Genomic DNA, 10,420 nt, shown 5'->3' with positions numbered 1-10,420 from the left:
GATCTTTCATATTATCTACATTCACGGGACACCTCGAAATGAGAAGGGAATGAAACAATGCCAGTTTATCACCAATTAACCTGCGATCAGGCGTTCTTCTTTTTTTTTCCTTTGAAAGAAAAACAAGCTAAATTCAACTAAAAGAAGTAATTGAAGAAGAAATAAGACTGGAGTAGGTCACTGATAAGATGGTTTATTTGCTTTTTGTTTTTTATATTACTGGTAATTACAGGAGCCCATAGGCTCCTGGTAATAGTTCGTAATGGCCAACGTTCGATAAAGAAAAATTCTTACATGAATCCGAGGCTTTCTGGTTACATTTCTGTATTGGGTTTGGTTTTCTATGTACTCAAGTCTCTTTTTGGAATTACGAGACAACGGAGTCGTGAAAAATTTGCAATTTTTGTCCGTATTTTAGATATCGAACGCAGCTACTAGTGCCAGTCGCTCCTGAGTGCTGAATTTTCAAGATGGCGTCGCTTTGTTATTTTCTAGTTTCATCCTATCGTTCAGCACTTTTTGCCCTTTCAATATGTAACCTAGGCAGTATTTCGAGCTTTCTGATATGTCCTCCAGCTGCTGAGCGTACTTTACAGCGAAATATGAAAGAAAATTCACGAAGAGGACTTAAAACAAACACGAAGGGATCGGCCTGTTTGCAAGAAAAAGATTGGAAACTATAACAAATGTGAGTTTTGTAATTTCTTCCTGTTTCAATGGCCCAAAATGATTATTAGTGTTTTGGTTACATGGATGATAGTAGACTGCAATTTGGCTGTCAGAGTTGTTCTGTCGTTTTAGTTGTGCGCTGTAGATCAATTCAAAAATGCCCAATTTTTTGCTCGTTTGAAGACACCGAGTTTAGGTCAGATAAAATAAGAAAATTTTAGTCTTGTCCGTGGCTACTTAACAAATCTTATGGTTTTAGAAAGTAGTTCTGTGATGTGTTGTATCGCATACAAAAAATAAACTTCGCTCGTTAAATTTTGAGGGTTCTGTGAGTTTCAGAAAATGGTGAAAATTTGCTTATAAAAATGGCGTCCGAGGGGGTCGAATAAAGTGATGCTCGTATCTCTGATACAAGAACAGTGAAGAACCTATGTTTGGTATATTTGTCCATTACACCACCAGACCTATCTATGATGTTAGTATGAACTTATTCTGTTGACCCTATTCCGTTGACATTTTTAACATTTTGCCCGTTTTTCTCTGACAACCACTCTTAAATCCACTTTGTAGACCACAGGGCCCAGTTGTTCGAAGGTCTATAATATTAGCGTTTCTTTTTCTTTGTTCAAAAGTATTTACTAGGATAATTTTCTCTATCCTTTTTAGAGCATCCAATAGTCACATTGTAGACAAAAAGAATTAATTAAGCTTTCATATCTGAATTCAAATGTCGCACTAACCCTGGGTTATCTTAACCAAGATTTGAATAACCCGGCCTAGAGTTTTTCAGCAAAGTGAGCTTGTCCGGCGGAGATAATTTATGAAGAAAAAAATGCAAAACTTTTACACGTCAGAAAGTAAAAGAGTTAAGGAATATTTTCTGAATAACGCAATGCTTAACTTTATTCGCCGAGCATTTATTACAAACTTTCTTCTTAAATACATGCAGTACAGTATTACAGGGCCGGAAGGAAAAATATTTCGACGAGGTCAGGCCGTTTTCGGGGAAGTCAATCGCTTCACTATTGAACACTTTAATTTCAATGTACACAAGCTTTTTACATGCTTATTAGTTAGAGATCAGTCTCATACGGGTGGCCATGGCTTCCTATATACTCAGTAATAATATCACTAACCTACAACTAGAGTAGATGAACTTCAGCATTGTACGTTGGCAGTTATAATTAGAAATAGTGATCATGTAACAAACTAGTGAGGTTGACGGTGCTTTTATTTATTTCTATTATACATTCAAAATATTTCCCCGATTCTGATTGGCTAAAAGCACCCGCATAATTCACCATAACTAGCTACTGATGACCAAATTTGGAAGAAATTTTGAAACTATAAATACGTTCATACACTTTGTAGTTCCCTCGAAAACCGTACCCGATTCCAGACCAAAATGGGCAAAATGTATACCCGTTTTCAGACCAAAACGGCGCAAAAACTCTTCCCGATGGGGCGGCACATACCTATATGGCTTATATAAGGGAGTACCCCCCTCCCCGGGGGGAAGCAGTTGCTTTAGGCCACGGAGAGGGAGCCGCTGGGACCTCACGCAGAGAAAGCCGCACATCAACCATATGTCTCAATTCTTACTCCTTGTTCATTAAGGCATCCAAAATATTTATTACTAAAAATATGATTAACCTGCCTCCCCAAAACATGAATATTAACTGAAACTTTATTTTGCGTTATCAGTAGCAGATTCTTTTGCCAGTTATCAAATCAATGGGAGTACTTCTCTACCAAAAGGAATGATAAATTTAAGTGTACTATGATATTCAATACTTGATAAAAACGACCTCACGCAGGAAAAAAACTTGGGTGCTTGCTCGTGAATGGCTGTAATCTGTAATGAAAAATGAAATATTATATGCGCAATAAGGTCGTTAGCGAACGCATCGGCTTTGAACTATGAAAAATTGTCAGGCTTATAATTTTTCAAACACCACAGTTGCAATCTGCTCCTGAAAAAATATTCAAAACACATGTGGTTCTACAGTTTTGCATCCGTTACCGAGTCACTTTATGGACATTCTTCTTGTCCTGATAATGTCGTATATTATTTTGTTAACTTGAATTTCTAGAAAGTTCCCCCCCCCCCCACCCCCACCCCATATCACCTAGCTTTCCTTTATTTAGGGGCTGATTAGTAGGGTGGACAAAATTGTCAGTGAATTCAACTGCAACAGAACCTCTATTGAGTGGACAACCTTTAGCGGCCTCCTGTCCCTTTCTTGAGAGTGGTCACTTGAAAAAAGTTCCCCTGTCCCAGGGTTCAACATAAAAGTTAAAGTAAAGAAATATTACTAGGCAGCAACAGGCCAAATCATAAGAGGGTTGTCCAATAAATGACTAGATTCCACTGGAAACATCAATGGATTCCATTGGACTTCTCATTTCTTATTCGTTAAAAAAATCAATGATGTTGTGTAGCATTCTTGTCTCAGATCATGACTTAAAGTACGAGGTATATTAGGTGTGTAGGATGCTTGTCTAGGGTCATGGCATAAAGAATGAGGTATTTCACAAGTAGGCTTCCGGTAAGTCAGCTGGACTGACTGACTGTCGCTGTTGACAAAACTAGTGGAGTAGATTTTAAGCGTTAGGATGGTACCCTACTTTACCCACATTTTCTTAGTTTTATGTCATTTGTTTGGCGATTTTTGCCAGTCACCAGCTTCTGGAAAATCCTAGCATTTCCAGTTACTGGTATTTACAGTTTACTTGGTAAGAGGGATTTCACCTTTTTATTTTTTGATACAAATTTTAGATACAACTGGCAATATGTTCTTGGACAAGGAAGTAAGTGCTTAAAGGGAAATCCTCTGGATTAGGCTATATTTCCAGGGGCGTAACTACCTGTACGCACGTGCGTACCAGAAAAAGTTGAGGGTAAAAAATAAAATAAAATAAAACAAAATAAAATTTTAAAAAAGAGAATACAGTCGACTCTCTCTTAACGGACACCTCTATAAGACGGACACCTCTGTTAAACGGACACCTAGAGTTGGTCCCTGCCTTTCTTTACTCCTTTTATTTGACTCTCTATAAGACGGACACCTCTCTAAGACGGACACTTAGTGCTGGTCCCAAAGGTGTCCGTCTTAGAGAGAGTTGACTGCAATTAAAAAAAGAAAGTGTAAAAATTAAAACAACAACAACGACGATATAAATTGTCTCAATTCCGTTTAACTCTTTGGAGTAGTTTTCCTTACGAACTATTTTTTTCACACTCGAAAGTTAGTTTTCAAAACAACAGACTCTTTTCTCCCACATCAGAACTAAAAGTCGGTTTTCGTTTGAATCCTAAATGATATAATAAAAATGCGCTCAGATAGCAAGCGGGACGATAGAAAACGTGAAAACGTCATTTTCACCCACTCCTGTTTTCGCAGTAGACAAAGGAGAGCTAATTACGTCTATGTGAGTGCTTCTGCCGGTCAAATTTGGAGTTGGGGGAGGGGGAGGGAGATTTGAAAAAAAAATGCGCATACCTCTGGAAAAATCCTGGCTACGCCCCTGATTTCCCCCAGTGCCATTTGTGTTTCTGCAGTTAACATTTGTATTTGATCACTTCTTGCTTGATTTTCGATGATGCGAATAACTTATAAACATGATGATTTGGGCTACTCTCAAGAATCCAACTGCCTTTTGTAGTCAAGTACACTTGACCATGTTGATATCTATTTGTGACAGCTAAAAATCTCTTCAGGTTGACAGGTTGAAGTTTTAGAACAACAAAGTTCTTCGACCCACCTTCCCCCATCCCCGCCCCCTTCCTCCTTAGCTATGAAGTATAGTGTAACTGGAAGGTATATCTTTTAGGGATCAGCTGCACTGCACGAAAAAATGGATTTACAACAACTGCAAAATCAATGCAAATATGAAGTAAATACCACATTTGATCAAATTTGCTTATATTTGCCCCGAGGCAAATTCCATCGTTGGATAATATTTGCACGCGAAGCAAAGATGGTAAATACCGCATTTACTCAATCTTTACAGTCCAAAGCAAATGAGAAGAAAAACTGCACATTTGTATCAGATTTAACATGAACTAAAAATGTGGTAAATAGATAAATCTGCTTCACCGAAACATGAATTTACAATTGTAGCAAACATTCCGCTGCACGGCGTTTTGATTACATTTACCCGCAATGCAAACCCCATTTTTGCATCACATTTGTAAGTAAAGCATAGGCGGTCAACACTTTATATTTACCAAGTAGCAAATACTACGCAAACGTTGTAATTGCACAGTAATTACATTTGAAGCAAAGATGGTGAAAAATATAGTTCACTACGTATTTGCGCCGAGTGGCAAATGTGACAAAAAATCTACATTTGACAACTTTACAGGGGCAGTAAATGCTAGGAAAAAGCGTAAATTTAATGCCTGAAAGGATGAATTTACAGGGATGGCAAATACGATTTTTGCTTCGCTTTGATCGTGTTTGATCCAATCAAAATTCTTGCTCATCATTAATTTGCACGGGAAGCAAAATACTAAATTTACTTCTTCTTCACACATCCAGTACAAAATACGTCGTGCACGAGAGTATTTGCCGCGAATCCTTGTTGTCGCAAAGAAATGTAGAAATATACGTTTAAGTCGATTTTCTCAATGGGGATAAAATTTTTCAAAGTTAGCGTTTGCCTTGAAACTCCCTCTTTTATTGTACGTTGTCCCAAATCGATTACTACATAATGGAGCAAAGATACCAAACCGGGACTGTATGTTCAGCACTATGCACAGATCATTTTATTCAAAAGACAAATGATTAGATTAACGTAATTATTATACAGTCTAACCTCTTCTTATGGACACTTCTATACGACGGACAGTTCGTTTGGTCCCAGAAAAGCCAAAAATCATGCATTCCCTACCTCTATAATACAGACACCTCTGTAAAGCGGACACTTGGTTCTGTCCCTTTGGTGTCCGTATTAAAGAGGTTTGACATTATTATAAGTATCGTACATTTCCATTCCAAAATAACTCCAAGAAGTAGTTCACGGCAAAATTATTACATAATCTAATAAGAAGAATATTACAAATAAAAGTGTTACTTAGTTACATGTAAGACTGCATAAAATCCCATTAGGAAATCTAAACTGCTGCCTTAATTCTTATTAGCAAGTACCAGTACTTGGTGGATCATCCCCAAAAATTATTGTTAAAGCCTATACAAACTGATGAGAGGCCATTATTGGGGAGTATCAGACTGATGCTACAACGACGATAGTGATGCAAACAAAACTAGCCATAGGCTTTATATACAAATGTATAAGCCAACATCTCTACACATGTATCTCACTTATTGTCGCCAAGTGCATGGCTACAACTTGGACCTGGCTGTGGCATACAAAGTAGTGTACGAGAATTTGCCTACATCTGAGTTTGAATAGTAATGACAAACTGCACACTTTTAACAAGCGACTCACTTTCACAATGCCTCTATCTTACACTCCCTGTTTTACAGTTTTAGGATAATCCATTGACTGTCCTGTAATTTCAGCAATTTTAATGAACACAGTCGAGTAAAGATTGACTTTCAGAATAAAACTCTTATCACCTTTCCAATAAGATTGTGCAATTTAGTTAGAGTTGATCATCACAGGATCATCCTGACTAAAGGCACAATAATACATTAGGGACTTTAAGCAAATTGCTACAGTGACCTCTACTATGGTGGTCGTGGTTGCAGTCCTGAAGAGAGTATGTTACTGTTGCCCGTCAAATTTCAACTTTATGCAAGTGGCACCCAAAAGTCACTACAGGGCTTTTCGCTCATTTAGTTTCGTTGTTAGTAAAACGCAGGGAAGACTGAATTACTGCCCAATGAACTAGAAGTGTCAAATACGTTCTTGATTAAGAGAAAAAGAAAAAGGATAGGTTTTAAACCCGGGAAAAGTAGAATTTTATACTCATGTAGAAGCTACTATGCCATCACATTTTGTGCTTCGGCTAAAGGTCATTATCTTACTGGACATCACGCGCACGCCGTCATTTTTGGGCTTTTTACTCCCAGTTGCCATAGTAGCGATCACTGTAGCAATATTTGTTACTTTGGTATTATTGGCATCCTGCCCATGAAGGGCAGTTATTTGGTACTGGTCTGTCTGACAAGTATTTATCAACCTCTCTGGTTATTTTCCCGGCTGTTCTTTCTTTGCCTCTTTGACATGCAAGCCTCACAAAAGGCGTCAAGAATAGCATTGATGTTTCTTAGCTTTGACCTCTCTGAGCATAGTGGCCTGATGTACCTGGGTGGTAGATCATTGGCCCTCTCTTCATTGTCTTCACTCTCCTCCAAAGACATAAATTGGATAGCATTGTGTAGGTCTAATGAAGCCTTTATTTTGGCTTTGTCATCTGGAGAAAGTTGTGCCTTTTCCAACACGTCTGTGCGATTCATCAATTTCTGAACACCAAAAAAAAACTTATTTAGTCACAGTGGCATGACTACTATGATAAACATTTAATTAACATTTACTTTGTTCTTCAGCAACAGTTTAGTCTGCCAAAATAGTCACCCTAACTATTTTGAATCTTTAGATTTGGTTCTTGCTCTCTACTCTGAGCAATTTACACTACAATCAAACCTTGCATATAAATGGAAAGGGCACTGTTAACATTAAAAATGTCAAAGGGGGTAGGATGTGGCCCTAGTGCATTCTATAACAATCATTGATAATGTATGCATAAGACAAACATGCAAAACGTGTTGTGTTCTTAAAAAATGGAAGAGCTTTGTACCCTTAACCTGAAAGATCCAGGTACCCAGGATGAATGTGTTTGAACAAACTAAGACTTCCTTGTCGCCCAAGAGCAACAGTAATGGAACAGGGGCCACCAGGCACTGCCAAGCACAGCTCTGTTGCAGGACAGGCTAAATAAATCACTAAGTGGATGACTTAAACTACACAGTAAAAATATTTGCACTGCAAGCATTAACAAAATAATGTACATGTATTTTACCTACCTTTTTAGCTCTCAAATTGGAATCTTGTCTGAACTCTGTGTTCTTCAAGTTTTCCATTTTACTGCCTTACCACGTCTGCGCGGGTACTTCTCTGACTCCAGTACTGAAAATGGCCCCTAGCAAAAGGAAAGCATGTTAAATGTGCAGGTCTGTAGAAAAGGAATTAAGAGTGCTTCTTGGTGTTGCTAAAAGTATTGTTGGTTTGCTCCTGTTTTTGGTGTGGGTATTATTTAGTGGCTTTTCCATCTTTTGTGTTTATGTCATTAGGGGATTGCACTTGTCGGCAACACCAAGAAACTACAGTGGAACCCCGTTATCATGGTCATCAATGGGCCAAAAAAGTTTTGCCGTATTAATGGGGTGACGGTATTAATGAGGGTTTGTTTACAAGAAAATGTATGGTGGATTTTGCCAGGCGGCCAAAAAAAGTGGCTGTAATAACAAGGTGACTGTATTACCGAGGTGGCCGTAAGGCGGGGTTTCACTGTACCAAATTCAAGAAACTTAGAAAAGTGTACAGCTTACCTTTTTTCTCTGTTTTGGGCCATTTCTTTTATCCAAAATTTCCCCTCACTTCATTAACCAAAATACCCTCAATGTTTTTGTTCTCGACATCAGTATACCTCAAAGAAATAAAGACCAAAAAAAATGTCAAATATTTATATCAAAATAATAATACATGTATTACATGTATTGCAACAGCCTGGTTCTAAAAAAACTAGAGAGCTTAAAATGAGGCAGTTTTCTGGTAGTGCATTACAACGAAAAATATTTAAAAAATGACGGTTGCTTTTATTATCGAATAAAGCCGTTATCCAAGTGCTTGAGGCACAAAACAAAATTAAAGTGTAACAATATAAAAAACTGTGTAATCGTCAAGTTGGTCTCCTTGTGGTATTTGTAAAAATTGAAAGTATCATAACACAAGCACCATTTTGTCCACTCAAAGAAGGATAAATAGAATAATTCCAACTTCCCACTTAAAGATGGGCACCTTACTTGAGTCAATGAAGGTTGCTTTGTCATCGAATAAAGCTTTTATCCTTGTGTTCGAAGCTTAACAACAAGTTGAAGTGTAAGGAAATTATATTCCTGAAAAATCTTCTTGTATATCTCCTGGTGACTGTTGCAACATTTGAAATATCATTGACACAAGCACTACTTTGTCCACTCAAAGATGGGTAAATAGAATTGCGACTTCCCACTCAAAGATGGGCGTCTTACTTGTGTCAATGAAGGTTGCTTTGTCATTGAATAAAGCTGTTATCCTTGTGTTCGAAGCTTAACAACAAATTGAAGTGTAAGGAAATTATATTCCTGAAAAATCTTCTTGTATATCTCCTGGTGACTGTTGCAACATTTGAAATATCATTGACACAAGCACTACTTTGTCCACTCAAAGATGGATAAATAGAATTGCGACTTCCCACTCAAAGATGGGCATCTTACTTGTGTCAATGAAGGTTGCTTTGTCATCGAATAAAGCTGTTATCCTTGTGTTTGAGGCTTATCGACAAATTGAAGAGTAAGGAAATTATATTCCTGAAAAATCTTCTCGTTTATCTCCTGGTGACTCTTGCAACATTTGAAATATCATTGACACAAGCACTACTTTGTCCACTCAAAGATGGATAAATAGAATTGCGACTTCCCACTCAAAGATGGGCGTCTTACTTGTGTCAATGAAGGTTGCTTTGTCATTGAATAAAGCTGTTATCCTTGTGTTCGAAGCTTAACGACAAATTGAAGTGTAAGGAAATTATATTCCTGAAAAATCTTCTTGTTTATCTCCTGGTGACTTTTGCAACATTTGAAATATCATTGACACAAGCACTACTTTGTCCACTCAAAGATGGATAAATAGAATTGCGACTTCCCACTCAAAGATGGGTGTCTTACTTGTGTAAATGAAGGTTGCTTTGTCAGCAAATAAAGCTGCTATCCTTGTGTTCAAAGCTTAACGACAAATTGAAGTGTAAGGAAATGATATCCCTCTACAATCTTGTGACTTTTAGGACCTTTCTGCACCATCATATTAAACTTGTTATTGTGCATGTACACAAAGAGAAAAGGTTCCTTTTAACAATACAAGTCTCGTAACAAGCACTACATTTATTTCAATTGTATACAATTCCCATTGGTCCCTGCAAATTGCATATGTCGGTTTGAATCTAGTAGGGAAATGCACGTTGTATGCAAAAAATTAATATGAACATTAAATATTATTTTTGTACAGGTTTATCCTTGTGATAAACATCTACAGTCTCAGAAATTGGAGTGGAAATGTTTTGTACATTTCAGTGTCAAGGAATTTTTATATAATATTTTTCTGTCATTGCTATTGGATTCCGTACTCCGTTCCGTGATTCCGTTTCCTCATTCGAGATTCAAATTTTACGGCTGCCATCTTCGCCATTAAAATGTGCATTAGCATACAGAAAAACTTTTTTCGGTGAAGCAGCAACTATGTCTTTATTGTAAAAGAAATCAGACAAAGACGTGCTTTACAGGCATATGTTATCAAAGAAACTACGGGCAACATGCAAAGGTCAGATCTGTAGGAAGCAACTCGCTGTCGCATGAAGCTCTCATGTGAAACGATTTTTATGAACGACATCGATGAAATGCTCCCAAAGCTATTACATAGACTTAAATATGCCTCTATATATTTAAACAAGATTCAGAATTTACTTACGAAACAACAAGGATCCACAGTTTAAAATAGGCGTTCTTTCTTCTCAATGATGGTCGAAACA

This window comes from Porites lutea, chromosome 1, assembly GCF_958299795.1.
Source record: "Porites lutea chromosome 1, jaPorLute2.1, whole genome shotgun sequence".
Taxonomy (NCBI): Eukaryota; Metazoa; Cnidaria; class Anthozoa; order Scleractinia; family Poritidae; genus Porites; species Porites lutea.
Note: the sequence above shows the minus strand (reverse complement) of the source record.